Below are 21,664 nucleotides of genomic sequence, written 5' to 3'. Positions count from 1 at the left end.
GTGATGACCAATTGATGACAATAGTTTCACTTGATAATAAGTTTGGTCGTCGTTTTGCAGACTTTTAACAATTAAGTGAAGAATTCGACATTATTTCATCACCGTCGACGTCTGACACAGAAAATGTACTTAGTGATTTTGTTAGAACTATTGAACTTCAATGTGGCAGTACACAAAAAGAAAAGTTCAAAACTGAAAAATTGACAGATTTTATGACTAACTTAACAAGTCAAAGTTTGTTAATTTAAAAAAGATGACAATGAAGTTATTTGTTCTGTTTTGGTCTACATATTTTTGCAAACAAAAATTCTTAACCATGTATATAAACAAAAGTAAGCTCTGTCAAATCTTACTGATACCAATTTGCAGTCATTACTAAGAATATCTACTTCAAATAAAATTCCAGATTTTAAACAACTTGTTAAAAACTTTTATGATCCAAAAATGTCTCATTGACTTTTTTTTGGTATAATTATTCTTGCTAAGTTCTTTAAACTTAACATTTAAAGTATAATGTGACAAATTTATGTTTTAGTTTTTCATTTAGTAATATTTTCACTAGTGAAATCGATCTTAATCTAAAAGTCTATTAGACTAAAATGTTTGTTATGCTTAAAATACATATTAATTTCTTTTTTGTTTCAATATTTCGTTATTTTATGTTAGTACTCTTATTAAAGTATTTTAGGTTCACTATTTGATAATAATATTTTTAAAGTACAGAACTTAGTTAAACTTCCTAAGTTAATTATAACTATTTCATATTTTGAAAGTAAAAGTGTTAAAATTTCAAGCCAAAGTATTTTTTTATCTAAACCAGGGTTTCCAAAGTGGGCGATATCTATTATATTATTATATTATAGATTTTAGTGAGTCGGGGGGCGATAATTAGTAAGGGGGCGAAAGGGTGGGCGATAACTAGTAAGGGGGCGAAAAGGGGGCGATTTTGATATTTTGAGCTGTCATAAAATTTTTACGTTTTCTTTTTACTTTGTACGTTAATATTTGACCCTGAGGTAATACTTAAACAAAAAAAGTTTATTTTATTTATGTAAAATATAGTGATAAAAATCAAGTACTTATGACTCCTACTTTCAAGTAAAATACATATTTTCATCCATATATTTTCTTATTTAAGAATTACATAGATAATAGACGATCGAAATCCCTCTCACTATTTTATAACCTGACATACATGTTATTTGGGATCATAAATGGTTTGTAAAAATTTATGTTATGTTATATATTATTAATTATCACCTTATGATATTTCCAATTGTTTTTTTAAAAGTCAATAAGTTAGACTAAGAAATAAATCTATACAGGGTTGCCAATTTAACTAGAAATCTGAAAAAAACCTGGAATTTGACAATTTAGACAAAAAAAAAACCTAAAAAATTTATAACTTTTAAGAATTTCAACATATTAAGTAGTAAAATTTCGATTTGACAAAAAAAAGCTATCATATAGATGGATCCCTTCGAAGCAGATCTTTTTGAAGTAAACGACTTACAGGAAACCTATTCAGACTTACAAACTGACCTTGAGCTTAAAGTAAAATTTCCCAAAGAACGATATGAAAGCTTTTGGACTAAACAAAAACTAAGACAAAAGTATCCAATCATTTAAGAGGAATTTAGATTGTTTATAGTTTTTCCTTCTAGCTATGTTGTTGATAAAGCTTTCATTTAAGTTATCAACATCTTTAGAAAAATATCTAATATAGATATTTGTAAAAAAGGCTTTATTTTACTAATTAAGAATTAGATTAGAAAAATTTGCAAGCAGTCATGAACCTCATCCTTCACATTATATTAGACTTCAGTAGTAGACATTATTTTATGAAAGTTTTATTTTATTTTATCTGATCTTTTAAAACACTCCTTATTTAACCTGGTTTGTATTGTATTTCAATAAACTTTTTATAATAAAAATTTTGTTAAGTTATTTATTCTACAACAGGTTTGCATAATGCCTAATAAATATTAATTACGGTAGACTTCCTCTTGAGTTCGCACTTTTTACCCAAAAAACGTGCAAAATTATATCTTCAAAAATTTAACTTAAAAAAAGTATATTAGTAACTAAGTACTAATAAAACAAAAAACACATGATATTTAATAGCTTATATAGATCTATTTTTTTAATGAAAGTTTGTTTTATGTTTTAGTTGATTTCATGTTTATTCATAATGTTATTGCATAAAACATATTTAAGTTTATCATTTTGTAAAAAAAAATGGTAATAATTTTTGAGTTTGCACTTTTAGATTTTGTTCAAAGTGCGAACTCGGGCGGAAGTCTACTGTATTTATTAAATGGTTTATGTTTTAAATCTGTTAATAGTTTAATTTTGACCTGATTAATTTTATAGTTTATATTTGTCATTTTAAATTACACTAAAAGTTTTTATAGCATAGTGATTAAAGTATTTGTTTGAAAGAAATTTTTCTAACATATTTTTATTATTACTTGTATTATCTGTAACAAAAAAAAAATATTGATAACCATTAAAGTTTTTATTTCAAATTTTTTTTTGTTTTTAAAGAGTATAGATTTGAGGTCTCTATTTCAAATAACTTCAAGTTTTTCATTTAAAAGAATCTTAAACTCAATTTTATTTTCTAACTTGATTTATTATTGTTAAGAAATCTATATATTAAGGAATTTTAAACTATTAATACAACTGTATTTTGTTTTATCTTAATTTTTAATATATTAGCAATTAGGATGTGTTGTTTATTTTGATAGTTCAACACTAGCTTTTAGTTTTTCACTATTTTCTTCTGGTAAATTATTATAGGCTAATAACTAGAGAAAGAATAAATATAAACAGTATTAAATAAGCCATCAAAAAGACTGCTACAGTTACAAAACAAAATTTTAACGTAATTAAAAGAATTTTTAAGTCGATTACTTTCTGTTCACAGAATTAACTGTAAAACTTTTGATTTTGTTTTTTTAAATTTAGATTAAGAAAAAAGAAAATGTTGAAATTAAGGTTTAGTTTCCTAAAGGTTATTCCAAGTCAAATACTATTTAATGGTAATCTACTACAAGACATATGGTTTTGAAATTTTAAAATTAAGTTATTAACTTTACAACTAACTTGCTTATAATATATCTTAGCATTGAAATTAATAATTTTACTGCATTAACTGAAGCTGTTGATGAAACCACTTTTTATGTGAGATAATCAACCAGTTGGTCAAACTTCCTCAAAGTAGATCAGAAATTATGTTTTAATATTTATTTTATTATGTGTAAAATAAACTGTTCATTCTTTTATAGTTTTTTAATCTCTGGTATAATGATTTTAGAATATGAATATTTATGAAATAATTGAAGTATTTTGTGTGCTTAAATAAGTTACTTAGTATTAACTTCTAAATGTCCGAAATTCGTTATATGAGAGATTATTATAATGTCAGGTTTCAGTTGAGGTTTCAGATGAGTAATGTACGGTTAAGATACAGTCAAATTTCAACACGCTAAGTAACTTGAAAACTACTTGTGCAAAATAAACAAAATTTAGTTTTTTGATACTTAATATTTTGAAATACACTTTCAATTTGGTTTTCATTTCACAATAGTATTTCCTAGATCACAATAATACTAGATCATTTTATTACAATTTTGCTCCAGTTTTTTTATTTTCTTATATGTTAATTTTTGAAATTATGCAGCCCGCAATTACTTTTTTTTAACAAGTTGAAACTAGAAAAGGTTTTTAAGTAAATATGAATTGCTGATTACAAAATTTGTCCACCACAACCCTAAAAGTTTCATTAGTTTTAAAACAATTCATATCTAAACAGGATTGATTACAGATTACACAAAGCTTTTTAATAATTAAGTATTTTAATACACATTACTGGGATTATAAGAAAACAAATGTAACTAATTTTTTCAAGCCCTGTAAACTACTTTCAACACAGCCCAAAAGTGCATGCATAAAAAGTACCAGACTAAATTACATTTCGAACACAACTTTTTCGTCTCAAAAGTTTGTACTCAAGAGAAAAAATACTTTGTAAAATCGTGGGGGGCGATTATTTTTGAAATTTCCGAAAAGGGGGCGATTTACAAAATGAGTTTGGGAAACCCTGATCTAAACTTAACTGTTTTTTAAATAAGTTAATAAGAAAATTTGAAATCAAACATATGATTTTTGTTGCTTTTATAAGATTTTTAGATATATTTTATGTATAATTGATCGAGATAAAGTTTGTCAACTTCTAAAGATGACCATGGAACTAGTTGTGTTGTTCGATACTTCATACATTTGAAAACAAACATTTCCGACCAAAAACATTAACAAGGATAAGCTAAGTTCAAACCTAATCGGTATTTCAGTGCACTTGCAGATTTTCCAAAACTGTCATGCAACTAGATTTAAACAACTCTAATACATGATCAACCTTAAGTGTTTCATCGAGATCTTTTATTAATTTATTTTTTGCTTTTTATGGTAAAACTGTTTATTATATCAGAATTATTTTTGTTTTGTTTCTTTTATTCATGCAAAAAATGTAAAGAATCTTCTTTAGCATAATTAAATTAAATAATAGTAGTTTAATATTGTGTTGTTTGTTAATTTTTGAACAAAATATTATCAATATAAACTCCAGATAAGGATTTCCAAAATTAATTTATTTCAAATAATTAGCATTTTATTTTTTTACCTTTAAATGTTGGGCTCAAGTAACTTTTAATAAACAAATTTTAATTTTTCTAGGACTAACTAATATTAATTCGGTCCAAAATTATAATATATATAGAATTATGAATACTTAACTAAATTTAACATAAAATTCAATAAGCATCTAACCGGATCCAAATAATTTTAAAATTAGCTTTCATTCGGATCTAGATCTTTGTCTAAAGTTAGTATTTAGCCGGATCCGGATAATATTTTAAAATTGGATCCGGATCTAAAAAAAGATCCAGATGAATCTAAAAGATCACTAACTTTAAATGATCCGGCCCGCTGAGGACTATATTTATCTGAATCCGGCCCGTCAAATATTTACGTTGCCCACCCCTAGTTTAAAGCCTAGTTTTAATTTTTCTGAAACACTATACTTTTGTTTAAAAAAAGTTTTTTTTTAGCCGACGAATAGTAACTTCAAATTATTACACGAATCACTTAAGTGTTTATAATATAAATCTGATAAAAAAGCGTTGTCACTATAGTAGCCAATTTGTTGAACAAATTACTTATACACAAAAAACATTATGTTCATGTCAAATATTTAAATATCTAAACACAAAAAAAAGTCGATCTGTTCAAACATTGAAGTAGTCATTAAATAAATGAGTTATTAATTTGTTTCTATCTAAAAGCTAAAGTAGTTTAATTTTTTTAAAAAGCTTGAATACACCGGTACATACAAAATATTTTGTTTAAATATGCTAGTAGAATTATGAAAATTTTAGTGTATTTTAGCTTTTGTTAGATTAGCTGTAAACATGATAAATTTTAGGAGACTTAAGTCAAGTTTTGTCATTATATGTTGTTTAAGTAAAAACTTATTGCTATGTACTTTTATATTTAATCAAAAACTAGTTTAAAGACATACTTTTTTGTTCCAGGTTGTACATATTATTTGCTTTTAATTATAATTACCTAATACTATTGCATAATTTTTGGAAGTTGAATACCTTGTAAAGTAAAATTACATTTGAATTTATTAGTGTAGAGGTTTATTGAAAAAAAACAGCTCAAATATTTTTTTAGTTCAGTAAACTGCTAAGCCGTAGTAAACGACTTTAAAAATAGCTAAATAATTTTAATAGAAAGAACTTCCAAATAACTCACCAAATTTCATAGTATTGTACTTAAGAAACAACTAAGCGTTTGCTGGTTTCTACAGTGACATCAATAAAAGTTTTTATTTTAAGAATTGACGCAAAATTCATAACTACTGATATTTGTATCGTTACTTTCGAGATTTACAAAATATTGTTTTTAACTACATAACAGTTTATTTATAAATTTGCTTATAGTTTTCAATGATTATTATTTGTTTTGAGGTTAAAATAACATTACTACATGAATACATATTTGAGGATTAATAGTTTACAGTATATTTAATTATTTTAAACTTTGTTTGTGACTGTTTCAACAAAAATATTTAAAAATTTACTTTTATATAACAATTATGTATATCTTTATTTATTGTAAAAATTCATATATTGTCTTTTATTTAGCTCTTAAAAAGCTACAAAAATTCAAATTGAAGCATTTAGAAGTTTATTAGTTTTTAAATAGCCTAATAAAAAATACTAAATTTTAATTAGGTAATGTAAAATCCGCTGGAACTATTTTGCCTTCTAAAAATATTAAAATTTTTATTTACTGTAAATACAACATGCACACAAATTTTTGATTTACATTTTTGATTTTTTGCTTTACAGTATAAAAACGAAAATGTACGACCATGCTTTTTATCTGAAATTAAATTTAATAAGTAAATAAATACATTTACTTAGAATACTTCTTGTTTAGTAAAACTGTTTCGAATTAAGTTGAGAAATTTTGAAATGCAATAAAATTAAAGTAAAAACTTTTAGATTTCAAAAACTTGTAACTTTTCAAGTATTCATAATATTAGTTTATTAATTCTTAGTAATTTTTTATAACTTTTAGTTTCACTTGAAAAAAAAAGTTAAAAAAATTAGAAATTTTTTAATTAATTTTTGCACTAATTCGAACTCATTAGTTTATTATGTTCATTATAGTTTATGACATTAAATAAGTATATTTTAATAAGTTTATTAAAGTTATCAAACATATAAACAACTTTATCAAAAACTTATAATTAATAAAACAAAGAATAAATCATAAATCAATATATACTTTTTGTCACAATAAATAATTAATGTTTACACAAATAGTTAAAATGTAAATTTACACTCACGACTTTTTGTTATTTTTGTGCCACAGTAAATTTTTAATTAAAAGATACACTTGTTATTAAACATTTTTGTAATATTTTTAACCAGTATAAAATGTATTAGTATTAATTTAAAACCATGCCTAACGCAATATTATCATACTTTTACTTTATGTAGTTTTTAAATAAGTAAAAATTATATTACACACTCTAGTACAAACATTTATAAACTAAAAAAAAAGATTGAATTTTTAGTATCACAAGTACAATCCGTTTAACATAACAATAATAGTTTCTTTTACATATTTAATACACCTCCACTTTTATTTATTAATCATTATTTAAACATTAATACCGCTTTGTTTTGCAGTTTTAAAAATTAGAACTGCAACAAGAGTGCAGAAAGGACGAAAAAAACTGAATTGTTCAGAAAGTAAAACTACAAACTGGTATTCGTGGTTTTTACTACTTACGTCAACACGATACTAATATTAGAAGAAGCAATAATTTAGCAATAATAATAGTTAAAATTTTCAAGTTGTTTTTTTTGCGTTTAGTTTTGTGTCGATTTTTATCATTATAATTTTTTTATAACCAGAAATAGAAATTTTAAATTTAAACTTTCCTCGGCTATTGTTCGTCAAGTAGGCACTTAATAAGGAAACTAATTTTCTGTATAACATTATCTAATATATTTATATTTTTACAATAAATTTGATAACTTATGCTACAACATCTAATTTAATTGGATAACATATTCATGCTTGTATGTAGCTATGCTTCAAAATGAATTCTAAAAGCATTTTTGGCTTTATAAAAATAGCCATAGAATAAGTAACTTGATAAAAATAATCAAACAATTTTTTCTTTTAACTTTAAAGATTTAGATAAAGATTTAAACCTAATAATTTCAAGCTTAATAAATTAAAGATGATTTTAAATATTAACTCAAAACAATACAAATATTTAAGTTTATTAGACGAACTTAAAAAGTTGTAAGCATACATTTCATATTAATGACAATATATATTAGTTGTACTTAACATAACTTTCAATATTTAAACTTACTGAACAACAAAATTGTAAATAAGTGCGTAATAAATAAATTGTATATTATTATACTTAAAACTTTAGCGAAAAATTGTGATTTTTATTTTAATGCGTAAGTAAAGTTTTATAACGCATTTTTTTTTATTTTAGGTAGCGCTAAAGGTGTTAATAGTTAAAACTATTATATTTTAAAACTATATTCATAGAAACATTACCTTTATTTATAATCTAGGAACTTTTCTTTTAAATACATTTGGTGATTTCAGTTTTTTTAAGTTAATAAAAAGATTTTAGTTCCAGTTTAAAATTTTTCTTATACTCAGATTAATATAGTTTTAAATATTTATTTTTTTTTTGTTTTAGCTTTCTTAGTCCTAAGCACAAACTTTCACTATTTTTTGTTTTAAATAAAGTTTTTTTAAGTTTAGTTATTTGAATTGAAGTAAATAGAGCTGGTTATAAGTTTGAAAGTTTTAATTATTGATGACGTATGTTTTACTTAATTTCATAACACTAAAATACGTTTTTCTGTAGTTGTCGTTAGTAAGTTTTAGTCAAATATAGTTTGTTTTAATACTTTTTTGCAATCAAGACTTTATAAATTTAATGTAATTTATTTGAAACAATAATAAGCATTTTTACTTTAGATTTTTAATTTTGTTTTAGTATAACTTGATTCAGCTTAGTTATTTAAGCCAAATATTATTGGCTAATATAAAGGACTTCTTTACAAAAATAATTTTATTTTATTTATGTTGCAGATTTAATTATGTTTTACATTAAGATGCTAATTAAATGCTTTATTTAAAAATACTTTTTGGTTAAAAACTTATGAAAATTAATCGAATTCAAGCTTAATTAACTTCATACGAAAACACAAACAACACATTAAAAAATTGAAACAATCTTTACTACATCTTTTTTTTTATACATATCTTAATATTCTTCTGAGTTTCTCTTAAACAATACTAATTTTACATTTTAAATATCTTCTTAAACAACTAAAGAAAAATATCATAAACAAATATTAACAGGTTTGAAAAAATTATAACTAACTTATTTAATGACTGAAAGTAAAAATTGTTTATATTTAAAACTAAATTGTAACACCAATTGTGTATTTAAATAAATTATAGTAAAGTTTTATCAGTGATAGATTTAATTTAAGCATTAATAAATTAAAAATTTGTTTATTAGCTGCCATAATTTTTAATTGATAGTAATGAAATAATTAGTTCTAGTTAACCACGATATTTAGTTTTAATTATTATTATTTAAACAAATAAATATTTTATTAGGATTCTTTCTTTTTCCTATTTTTATTTTATTTTAAGTTTAAAAAGCCTTAAATTGTTAAACTTTTTAACTACTTTTATGCAATCGTTTTGTATAGTTTCAAATAACAGCTTGCTCAAAACTACAGATTTCTGATTAATAAATCTATTAAAAAGTTTCAAAATTTTCTTGAGCACTAGTTGGTAAATAGAAATACTTAAATATTTTGTTAGCAACAATCAACAATTTTTTTTTTTTTTTTTTGTTATTATAAAACTTTGAAATGACAAATATTTGATATGCACTTTTTGTTGAGTACGCATTTAATACTAATTTAAAGTCTATAACAAATATGACATTTCTGTTTTTATATAAATTATTATAATATATATAATAATCAATCAAAATATTAAGTGTCAAAACTATCGCTAAAAACTTTGAAAAAAATAATATATATTTTTTTTTTAATTTAGTGTATTATTATTAATTTTCTAAAATTTAGATGCATGTTAGCCATTTTAAAAATAAAGCTGGCAGTTTGCGAGTTTAGTTTTAGCTATGTTTTAAATTCCTTTCAATTCTTATAGTTTATTTTGAATTATATTTAATGTGCTCAATTAATACTAATAACGCCTTTGATGTTTTCTTAATTTTTAGTTTAAACTAGTTTATTGACATTTTGTTTAAATTATATATGTATATTTTAATATAAATTAAATTTTTTATCAGTTTCCATTGAATTATAAGTTATTCTGTTTAAATATCATAATACATTTTATTTTTTAATTATAATCTTCTTAAACTACTTAAGCAACGTTTATTAAAAACAAAGAAAGCTGTTTATAATTATAAAAATAATAGATTGTACTTTACTTATTACATTATTTTATAAGGTATTTGTTGTTTGTTTAAAATGAGTTGTTGTTTATTGATAAACACTTTCTTTTAACAATTTAAACATCAATATTTTTTTATTTTACCGAATAACAAAAATGACTTTAATTTTTTTCAATATATTTCATTAATTTTCGTGAGGAAAGTAAAATTAAAATAATAAAATGAGCAAAACATAAACATTATAAATTAAAAGAACATACTAGTTAATTAGTTAACTAAATTCAAGCGTAATAATATAAGTAAAACTAAAATTCAAAAAAAACGGCATTTAAATAAATTAGGCTTAAGTATAATCAATTGTTTTTATTTTTGCATGAATTAGGTTTGTTTAAATGTATTAAAATGGCTCTAGTCTTATTAACTCTAAAGTATTTGAACATTGTCTCATGATACTTAATTTTGAAAATAAAAATTGTTTCCACAGCAAGTATTGTTTACTAAATTTTCAGCTATAGCTGATTTTTCATCGCATTTTTGACTATTACAGCTTTTTATCTTTGTTGTCACTGATGTTCGAGATAATACATTTTTGAACATGCCTTTTTATTCTTGTTTTTGGGTGACGGGAAGTTTGTCCAGTGTAACTACTTTCATAGTAGTATTCAAACTTGTAGACTACAAGATTTTTTTCTTCTATTAACAATGGGTCTTTTCCTAATTGTTGGACAAATGGTTGGAGAATCTTAGAATTTACTGAAGTATAGATTTGGTTTGTCATGTCTGTTATTTTTTTCTCAATTAGTTTTGACTCAGAACCGACATATAGTAGTTTCAACTTTATTCAAACATTTTCTGATCAATAAGGTTTAGCTTTGTTTAACCTTGTTAACTGGGTCTTTATTATTATCTAACAAACGTTTCAGCTTACCCATTTCACGTCTAAACCGATACTCCAACGATTAAACAGTATTGAAACTATCGTTGATGAAAAGTCGCAGCTAGGCACCAACTTAAACTTGAATCACCGGTTGTTAAGCTTTACTTAGAAAGTTTAATATAACAAATAAAACTTTCCAGAATGTAATTAATAATGTCTTTGGTAATTTGTTTTGGAATATCGAATTAATATTCAACCTTAGCATAAAGTATCGAAATTATCGACAACAAACGACAAAAAATATAATTTTTAGTTTCGTTTTAATTTAGTGTAGTATTATTGATTTTATTTATTTTAAGATGCATATTAGCCATTTTTAAATAAAGCTGGCGGTTTGCAAATTTAATTATAGTTAGGTTTTAAACTCATTTCGTTTCTTATAGTTTAATTTAAGTTATATATAATATACTTAATTAAAACTAATAACGCCTTCAATTCTTTTCTTAATTTTAGATTTGAAAATTAGTTTCTAAACAGTTTTTTGGTATTGAACACGGATTTTTTAATTTAAATAAGTTTGTTCCAAGTTTTTATTGAGTTGTAAGTTATTCTGTTTTAATTTCTGAATTTACTGTTTGAACAAATAATAAATTACTTATACTACTTGAGTTACGTTTATTAAAAACATATATATACTTATTTATAAAGATATTTAATTGTAATATATATTATAATTTATCTTTTCATAAGGTATCTGTTTGTTTAAGAAAGCCTTACTAAATTGATCAACTACAAAATTTTTTTTTAAGCAAACTAATATGTTAAATATATTCTAACAGTTTTATGTATTTATGTTTTGTTTAAATAATTTTTAAAGTAATGACAACGTAGACCGAAATTTTAATTATAAAAAATTAAAGTAGTTTAGTTTGAATCTAAAACTATGTATGTTTAGAAAACTAATATTAATCTTGTTATTGGATTTCTAAGTAACTCGACAGTTTATGTATTACTAAATGTAAATGAAAATATTTAGCTAGTTTATACATGTTAGAACAAGTTTTACAAATTATCTAGGCTCAGATTTGTTAGTTTTTTATTAATTGCAAGTTTCCTAGAAAAAGCGTTTTTACACGGACCGTACTCCGTAAAAAATGTTATTTAGACTTTAAAAACGATAGATTTTAAAAGCTTTCTATATTTGATAATTTTCACAAAAAAAAACTAACCTAAATTTGAACCATTTGTGGTGGTCTTTTGTTTTTCTTACGCCTGAACTGTTACGTCAAAGTACACGCTAATTGTTATTGTAAAAAATTAAACGCGGAGTCTGAATATTTTAGCTTGACCTGACAATACCTAACAATAATAAGTTTACGAAAAAACAAAATTCTATTCATTTAACGATTTTTGTTACTAAAAAGTGTTAGTTATAGATTCATTTACTTTACAGTAAATAAAAATGTTTTTTTTTTTTTTATGTCAATGTTTTAATTTTATAAACACAAATCAAAAAAAAAATGTTTTACTAAAAGCAAAAGAATGCCTAATTGAAAAAGTACAAAAAGTCGTGCGACAAAAAAAATACTTTAAATCAGTAAATTTAAAAAAAGTAGCGAGTTTACAGTTTGCTTAACTTTATACATTTTTCTTATAAGTTTAAATGATATAAAATTCCTTAGTGTTTTTTATGTGTACTATAAGTATTCTAATCTTTTATTTTTTTCAGAATAAAAATAATACTAAATTAATTGTTTTATAATAGTTTTAAAAAAATTTTAGTACCGTTTAAATCTATAACAAAAACATTTATAAAAAATACTTCTACTACAATTTTTTTTACTAATTTATATGACATTGATAGATAATTTTAAGTAACAAATTTGCAAGTCTAAAAACATGACAGTTACTTTTTGATAATTTAAAAGCTTCAATAACAAATCATCTTTCACGTAAAACATTTACTACGCACAATTTCAAAAAAAGATTGAAAATTAAAATATAAGTGTTTATACTTTTGATATTAATTTAGAAAAAAATATACAAAACTGCTATTCATAAGTTCCAAAATTGTTATCATACTTGACAGTTACAAGATTGAGAAAAGTTTATAACATGATTATAAAATTTAGTAAAACCTAAGATGTTTAGAATTCAAGTAACTAGTTAGTAGCAGTTTACGTTAAAAAGTAAATATCTTATGATTGGTTTAGGTTAAAGACTGCTATAACATTAATTAGATAAGTATAAACTACATTTAAGATATTTAAACTACGAAATGCATATAAGCTTACTATTGGTAGAGTTAAATACCAATATTTGTAAGTTACTTTCCATTTAATAGTTGTTTATTTAACAACTTACTCATGCTGCTACATAACAAATTGACGTATTTTTAAATTAAAATAAGTTCAATTAACAGAGTGTTTTATAAATAAAGTTTAAAAAAGAGATTAAAAGTTCAAAAGCATGCAAGAACCAGGTTGTAAAAAATGTTTTCCATTTGAATGCAGTTGTCACAAGAACAACAACTTAACAAATCAAAGAGTGCTACTTTGTGGAAGTCCCCCTAGGCCTCCCACACCTCAAATTAGAGAAAATCCAGGTTTTCAGGAAAACTCTAGTTTTAATCAGGATAATCCCCAATACCAAGTCAACTTTCCTGTTGGACATGGACCTTTGAAGGCTTTTACTACAACACAGGTTTACTTTTGATTAGTTTTTTTTTTTATTGTGGGGATTAATCATATTCAAAATTTAATCTTTTTTATATAAGTAATTCTAATAGACTACTACGTCATATCATTATTAAGTTATTTATGCAGAATTCATCTTTAGCTTAAAAACACAACTTATGACAGAATCAAAACAGAGTGTTCAATCAAATGCCCCTGACAACCTCTCCTCAGTTTCACCAGACTCATTTAAATATAGTACCCTGGCAACAACAAGGGTTTCCTAGCAACAGCAGTCACCTATATGGTTACCAACCAGCGGGTTTAACTTCACCAGACTATGTTGAACAGCAACGTCCGAATTCAAATCCAAACAATTTTGTTTCTCAACATTCTAATTATCAAACTACTGGTTTGTTGAATCATTTGGATTATATACAACATGTTAAAATTTGGGAGTTAAAACAACTCTATTCAAATAAAATAAGATTTAATGTTTTTCAATAAAAGATTGTTATACTAATTTTTGATATTTATTAAACTTACTAAAAACTCTTATTTTTGAAATAATATAGGTTTAATTATTATAACTGCCACTGTATTATTATTTTTATTATGTTTACTAACTATGATAAATGCAAATCTAACTTAAATACTAAGTAAGATGTTATTGTGACAAGCTTAATATTATTAAAACTATGATAAGGAGTTCTTCGTTATAAACAAATTTTGTTGTTGACAGGGTCGCCAAATAATATCACAACATCAGCAAGGTACCAGCCCTACAAAAAAATGCAGCGCCTTGATGATTTCCAGAGGGGTGTTTTGGAACGTGAGTTCTTGATGAATCCGAATCCGACTGTTTATCATAGATGGAATATTGCATACCAAATTGGTGTGAAAAGGATACGTGTGTCGGTTAATTATTTCAGTATAAGACAGTATACTAGAACTTTAAAACATTTTTAAAGCCTCCACAACTGTTAACAACAATTATAAAAGAAAGGAACTTTAGTTATCAAGTTGATAGTTTTATAAAAAGTTATCATAGGTCTAGAATTTTAAAATAGTTTAATTTAACAGCTATTGCTTTAAACTTTTAATCTTTAAAACTGTAGAGATGGTTTCGAAACCGAAGAAAAAGAATCGAAGAGAAAGTACAACAACAACTTCAAAATACTAATAAGCAAACAAAAACATCTGCACAAACTCAACTTTCTGATCAACCACAAGTTCTTAGGCAACAACAAGCTACTGTATATCCACACATTTTTAGACAACAACAAGTAACTTCGCAACCACTATTTTCTAGGCAACAACAAGCTACTGTATATCCACAAGTTCTTAGACAACAACAAGTTTCTAGACAACAAGGTATTCCTTGGCAACAACAAGTTGTTGCACAACCACAAATTCCTAAGCAACAACAATCTACTGCACAACCACTAATTCCTTGGCAACAACAAGTTACTGCACAACCACAAATTCCTTGGCAACAACATGTTACTGCACAACCACTAATTCCTTGGCAGCAACAAGCTAGTGGACAATCACAAGTTGCTAGACCTCAACAAGTTGCTAGGCAACCACTTCGGCGACCCAATATTACTCAAAGTGAGGAGAATTACTCGTAACTAGGATTTCTGAATGTAGTAAATAATTAAGAGCTAATTTTCGGATTATAGTTTCAAACTTGTGTATTTGTCTTATTTATCCAAAATATTTCGTTGTAAGTATAAACTGCTGGCGGCATATACATTCATAGTTGTATTAGTTTAAATAATAAAATCCTTACCTTACTTTGTTTAAGTAGTTTTTCTTAATTGTTAGAAAATTCAAAAACTACGTTTTTATTTCAAACATTTTCATATTATTGTTATAACAATAAAATTAGCGCAATCTAAATAGTTTATTAATTACCAAATTTTGGTAGCAAATAATGATTATGAATACATAAGTATAATAAAAAAAAATATCGCTCAACAATGTTATTTATCTTAAATGTTATTTAAAGTTTTTCATGTATAAGTTTGCATATTCAAAATTAAAAGTTTATAATTAGGTAAAACTTTTGCTAATTTTGAAATAAAAGAAATTAAATTGATGTAACGCGTCGAAATTTTAAATGGAGTAGGGAACTATTTAAGAAATGAACTAAAATTATATCTAATAGTACATTAAAACTATCTAAAATTTTTATTTGACAGCAAGTTTTAACAAAATATTAACAAAAGTCAAAAATCAATGAAGAGTCCAAATGTATTATGTACTAGTTTTATCTGCTTCCTAGTTATAATAAAAAAAATTTTCTGTGTCTGCAAGAGTTCATTAATTCTGTTCTTTTGTTGATGTTGTTAGGTTGCACTAATGTTATTTTTTAAATAAATTCTACATCACAGGAAGTTAAGTATATTTTTACTACGAAAAACAACTTTAGATCATCCTTTAACAACCTAGTCTCTAAATACGGAACTAAACAAAAAAAATGTGTAGATTTTGCAAGGCCTAAAAGTTACATATACTAAATACTGATTCTTTTTGTAAAAACTAAATGTGAAAATTATGATTATAAAATATAAACGCTGTTTAAATTTAAATTTTAGTAGTGAACGTATTTCTTTAATTTTAAAAGAAATTTATTTAATTTTTGATAATAAAACTTGAGAAATGGTTTAGAAACCAAACACTAAAAGCCAGACGAGAAAAAGCTAAACAAGAACGACAACTCAAAAACAATACACGACCTCATTTTTCTGGTCAACCACAAACATTAAGGCAACAACAAGCAACTGCACAACCACAAACTTCAAGGCAACAACAAGTTAATTGACTACCACAAACTTCAAGGCAACAACAAACTACTGGGCAACAAGAAATGTCTTGGCAACAAAAAATTACTGCACAACCACTAATTCCTTCGCAACAAGCTAGTGGACAATCACAAACTTCAAAGTAACAATAATCTACTGATCAACCACAAACTGCTACACAACCACGGAAAACACAAGTAGAGAATGATCTACAACAACCTACTAGGCAGATGCAAATTCCTAGACAAGAAAAAAATGCTAGCTCACAACAAGTTGCTATGCAAGAACATGTTGCTAAGCAACAACCACCGCTACCTTTAATATATTTTATTAGTAAATAATATACTTTTATAGTTAACATTTATATCTGTAAGGTTATCGTTTTACCAGCTCCTTAATTTATTCGTTTTTCACACAGAGTAAAGCAGCATCCCAACAATAGCTTCTGCAGAAACGTATGTTGATGGAAAACCCGTCACCTCGATCATCAACCCAGGTGGATAATGTTTGCGAATATGGGTATTATTACACTATTTATCAACCGGTTTTTTAATTGTGTCGTTTTAAAAACAGAATGTAGTAGAATATAGATGGGTATTCCCCTAGTACAAATCAGACGTGTCAAGAATTAATTGTGACAAGCATATTTTTTTAGTAAATCTTATTTTATGCATTTTGAATTACTTAAAAAAACTGTTTTAGATAAAACGTACAGCCTAAAAATGACTCTTTCACAATCAGCAATCTAATTAAGTAGTATTCCACACAGAGTGCAGTAACATCCCAACTGTAGGTATTGTGTATGTTTATAGAATACCACCCGTCACCCCGATCACTAAAAACACCAAGCTGATTACGTTTGCGATGATAGATATACCCCGATTACAAATCAGTCGGCGAAGTGCAGGAATTTCGATGAAAACACGTATCGAGTATCATATTTTACGTTGGTATTATTTTGGATTAAGTATAATATGGATTAAATTTGATTCTTTTAACTTTAAAAACTAAATCGTATTACCTCATTAAAGTTTAATTTAACAACCGGTTATTTAGTTAAAAAAAAATTTATTCAGAATCCAGTAAAGTGTAAACTGTAGCTTTTTTAACTGCGTACGTTGATAGATCACTAACAACACATAAGAAGATTATATTTGCGATGATGGGTATTACCCCAATACGAAATAATTGGTAAAATGCGTAACCTCGGTAAAGTTAACGTGTCATGCATCATTTACATTTTTTTAAGTGTAAAATAAGTTTGGGAGATATATTTATTTATAAATATTTATACAACTAAATCGTGTTACCTCATAAAAGCATCTTTTTACAAACTGTTTTATAATTTAGTCGCTTCTTGCACAAAGCAACAGCGTATGTTGAAGAAGTACCACCCGTCACCCCGATCATTTACATCAGAATTATGTACAAACTGATCTGTACATTTACCCCAGTACAGATCAGTTTGCAAAATGCAGGAACTTCTTGTGAAGTTAACGTGTTAAGCATTAACAGTTACCAAGAAACTTTTTGAAAGAATAAGGTTTTGTTGAATTTTTTTACTTAGGATGACGTCTATAAACAAAACGTATTATCACCTTATATAAAACTATTTACTTATTATAATTACATGGCAGCAAAAGATCACCAATGAGGAAGTATTGAGACGTACTGGTCTTACCACTATGTACTTTACCCTCAGTCAGCGCAGGCTTCGCTGGCTCGGTCATATCTTGAGAATGAATACTGAGCGGATCCCAAAGTTTCTATTGTATGGCGAGTTGGTCGTTGGCAAACGAAACCGAGGACGTCAAAATAACGTTTTAAGGATGTATGCAAGCGCGACCTAAAAAGCTTGAACATTGGAACTGATGATTGGGAGTTGCTTGCAAATGACCGTGCCAAATGGAGATCAACTATACACAAAAGACTGCAAAAAAGAGAAAAGGAATATTTTAGAAAAACGAAGAAGAAGATGAAGAAATAAGAAGCATAATGAATTTAATTTTTTTTTTTTATTGCACCACTGTGTATGTTTTTTTTTAAACATGTAATTTTTTTTTTTTTTTTTCTTCTCTGTGCACAACACGCATAGCCGATCTCGGCTGATAGCGGGCCTTATTATTAAAACTATTTAAATGGTACTTTAGTTTGATCTTATTTCACACAAAGTTAACAAATATCCCAACTCTAGCTTTTGCAACATTGTATGTTGAAAGAATACCACCCTTTACCCATTATTACAACACTTTGTTTTGATTATATTTGCAATGATTGTTATTTCCTAACTGTGAATAAGTTGGTGAAGTGCGGGACTTATGAAGAAGTTGTCAAGCATTAAAAATTTAATTATTAAAATTTACAAAAGCACGTGAAGGAAACTTTAAATCGTTTAATTATTGACCAATAAATCTTTAACTTATTTTATTTTAAGGTCTTTCTTCGTATTTAAAAAAAAAAGTATTTTTTTTCTATTATCTTAAGAATTAAAACTATTTTAAAGTAGAATTTATTTAAAAGAAGACTTTTAACTGCAGCTTTCTTAACATGTTTAATGCTATCAGAATTTTATTTAACCGGTGTGAACATTAACAATAATTTACTCGAAGGATTCTCCTTACTAAAGATCATTATTTTTACACAAGGAAAATTCCCTTCGTTTAGATAAAACTCTATGTTATACTTAAACCATAATTAAGCTTTAACTTCCGCAGTTAATCGTTTAATGAAACTTTAAACACGTCTTATAATATAACAAAATAAGTTTGATTTTTGTACATAATAAAATAAATCATAATCTTCTACAAAGTCAATTGTGTTTTACATACATTAAATATCTTAGTGAACCGTAAAAAGCTTTATACTGACCAATACTTTATTCAAAATATTTTATTTATCTAATAATTTTACTTTACTCTACTAAGTAGAAACCTTCAAAAGAGTGGTGATTTATTGAACAAAAACGAAAAATTGCTTAAAATTTATTGGTTCAATGACCTGGATGCGCAAATAGACCTCTAGGTTATCGAGTTGCATATCCAACTTAAAAGAGCATTTAAATCTGGCAGTAGTAATAGAAATTTAAATTCTGTTAAAGCTACTTTTTATAATTCTTTACTCAAATACTTTTGATAATCTTATTGTCTAAGTGGTCAACATTTAAGATAAAGTTTTTACTATTAATTATTGTTCTTATAAGGCTTTAGAAATACATTAGAGTTTAGTTAAAATTTTATTAAGTATAGTTTGGTCTACTTTTTTTTTTACTTTTCTGACACTACTGCAATTAAAAACTTTTTCTTAAACTTGATTTGAATTCAATGCTTTAATTTTACGCATTTTCTTGTAGTTTTTTTCTAAAAAAATTAAAAAAAAAAATTTCACGTATCAATTTTAAGCTGCTATTGGAAAAAAAAGTAAATTTCAATGAAATGTTCCTTGTTGTTTAAAACGAAAATCTTTGTATAATAGGTCAAATTCTTAAACAAAGTATTTAAATTTATCTCACAAATTTTAATAACCAAATAAAGTTAATAAGAAAGTAAACCTTAAACATAAAACTAAGTTATAAAAGTCGTTTTAATCTAAAAAAGTTTTAGACTTTTTTAGCATAGTTTCATAAAACAAAAAATATATACTTTTGTAAAAACGTAACTGATTTAAGAAATGTTTTCTCTTTAAATTCTAACGTTAGCATGCTATTATAACTCTATAGCTTAGCATTGGAGTTTATTTAATCTGTGTTAAGTATATATTACTTTCCTTTTTATTGTATGTTTTAAAATTTTCTAAAGCAACTGTAGTAGTTATAACTTAATAAAACTTTTGTACATAATAAATACATAACTGTTTTAAGTTTAATCCGTTTAATACTATTTTGATTTTTTAAATTATAAACATATATCGAATATTTCATTTTGTTTTAAGCTGTGGTTTGTAAAATGATAAGTTGCTGAATTTTTTTTCTTATTAAACAAAACAAAAGTTTTCTGTACTATAAGTTAAGAGCTCAAAATAAAATTGTGTTAAAAGAAATAAATTAAAAAATAATAAAGGAAAAATTAAACTTAAAAGTTTATTTTATCTTAGAAAGTATTAAAATGTTTCTAACAAATATTTTTAGATAAAACGTTTTGCAAATGTTCGTAAGTGCGTAACTCATTTTGAAAACTTGAAATTTTCAAAATCTAACAAAGTTTTCAACCACCTTACAGTTAATAAAAAAAAATACTAAATGTTTGATAATTTTCTTCTTTCTATAGAAGAAAACGTTTACTCAAATTCATAGTTGCATAAAAAATTTTAAAAAAATTATGCTTTAAAAAATTTAACAAAATATAGTTTTAATTATAATCTAGCTGCTTTAGTTTGTTTATTAGAAGCTGCTAATCTTTCTTTCTTTGTTGAAATAAAACTTAATAAGAATAAAACAAAAAAAAACTTTTTAAGTTTACTGAAAACACTAGAAGAATTCACTTAAAACAAAAGGAATGTAAGTCTGGTGTACAGACAAATTACACTTAAAACATATGTTTAAATCAACTTTAACGTACTTTTAAGGTGGTAAACTTTTTTTTTCTAGAAAACATTTATAAACTGATGATTATTGTAGATTTAAAAACTTATTTGATTTACTAATTTTTCGATTTTTTTTTAAGTTTTCAATACTAAGATACCGGTGATTAAAAACAAACTTTTTATTTTAACTATTTTTTTTATTTTTTAGCGTTTACAACACTTTTAAGAAATCAGAACTTCTCTGTTATACGTTTCTTTATTATCTTAGAGTGATTTAAGTTGCACATATATTAAGTGTTTTTTTAATAAACCTCAAGTGTTTTATTACGTCACTGCTAAATTTAGGAGTAAGACAGATGTAAGGCAGATGTTGCAAATTGTTTTTGATTTTTTTAATACTAACTTGATCATCAGACCACAAACCTTCAGTAAACTGAGACTCAGGTTTCGTTCTTATTGAAACAAGACAGTCAGCCGCAACCGAAAAACTTGCAGTCGTGAATCAACAATCGGTTTATAATAATTGTTAGAATGGTTGTGTCCAATGAAGGAGAATGAATAACTGCAAACGGTAAACTAAACTAAATAATACAAACTACCTACTTTTTATACATTAAAACATTCCATTGATTTTTTTCACTTTTTAAAGCAAATTTTATCGAATTTATAAGCCTACTAAAATAATAAATACAATAATCTATAAAAATAAATTTAATAAGTTGAC

The sequence above is a fragment of the Thalia democratica genome, chromosome 3 (assembly GCF_965202585.1).
Source record: "Thalia democratica chromosome 3, ktThaDemo2.hap1.1, whole genome shotgun sequence".
Classification (NCBI taxonomy): domain Eukaryota; kingdom Metazoa; phylum Chordata; class Thaliacea; order Salpida; family Salpidae; genus Thalia; species Thalia democratica.
The sequence above is the reverse complement of the archived record's forward strand: the minus strand, read 5'-3'. Positions refer to the sequence as shown.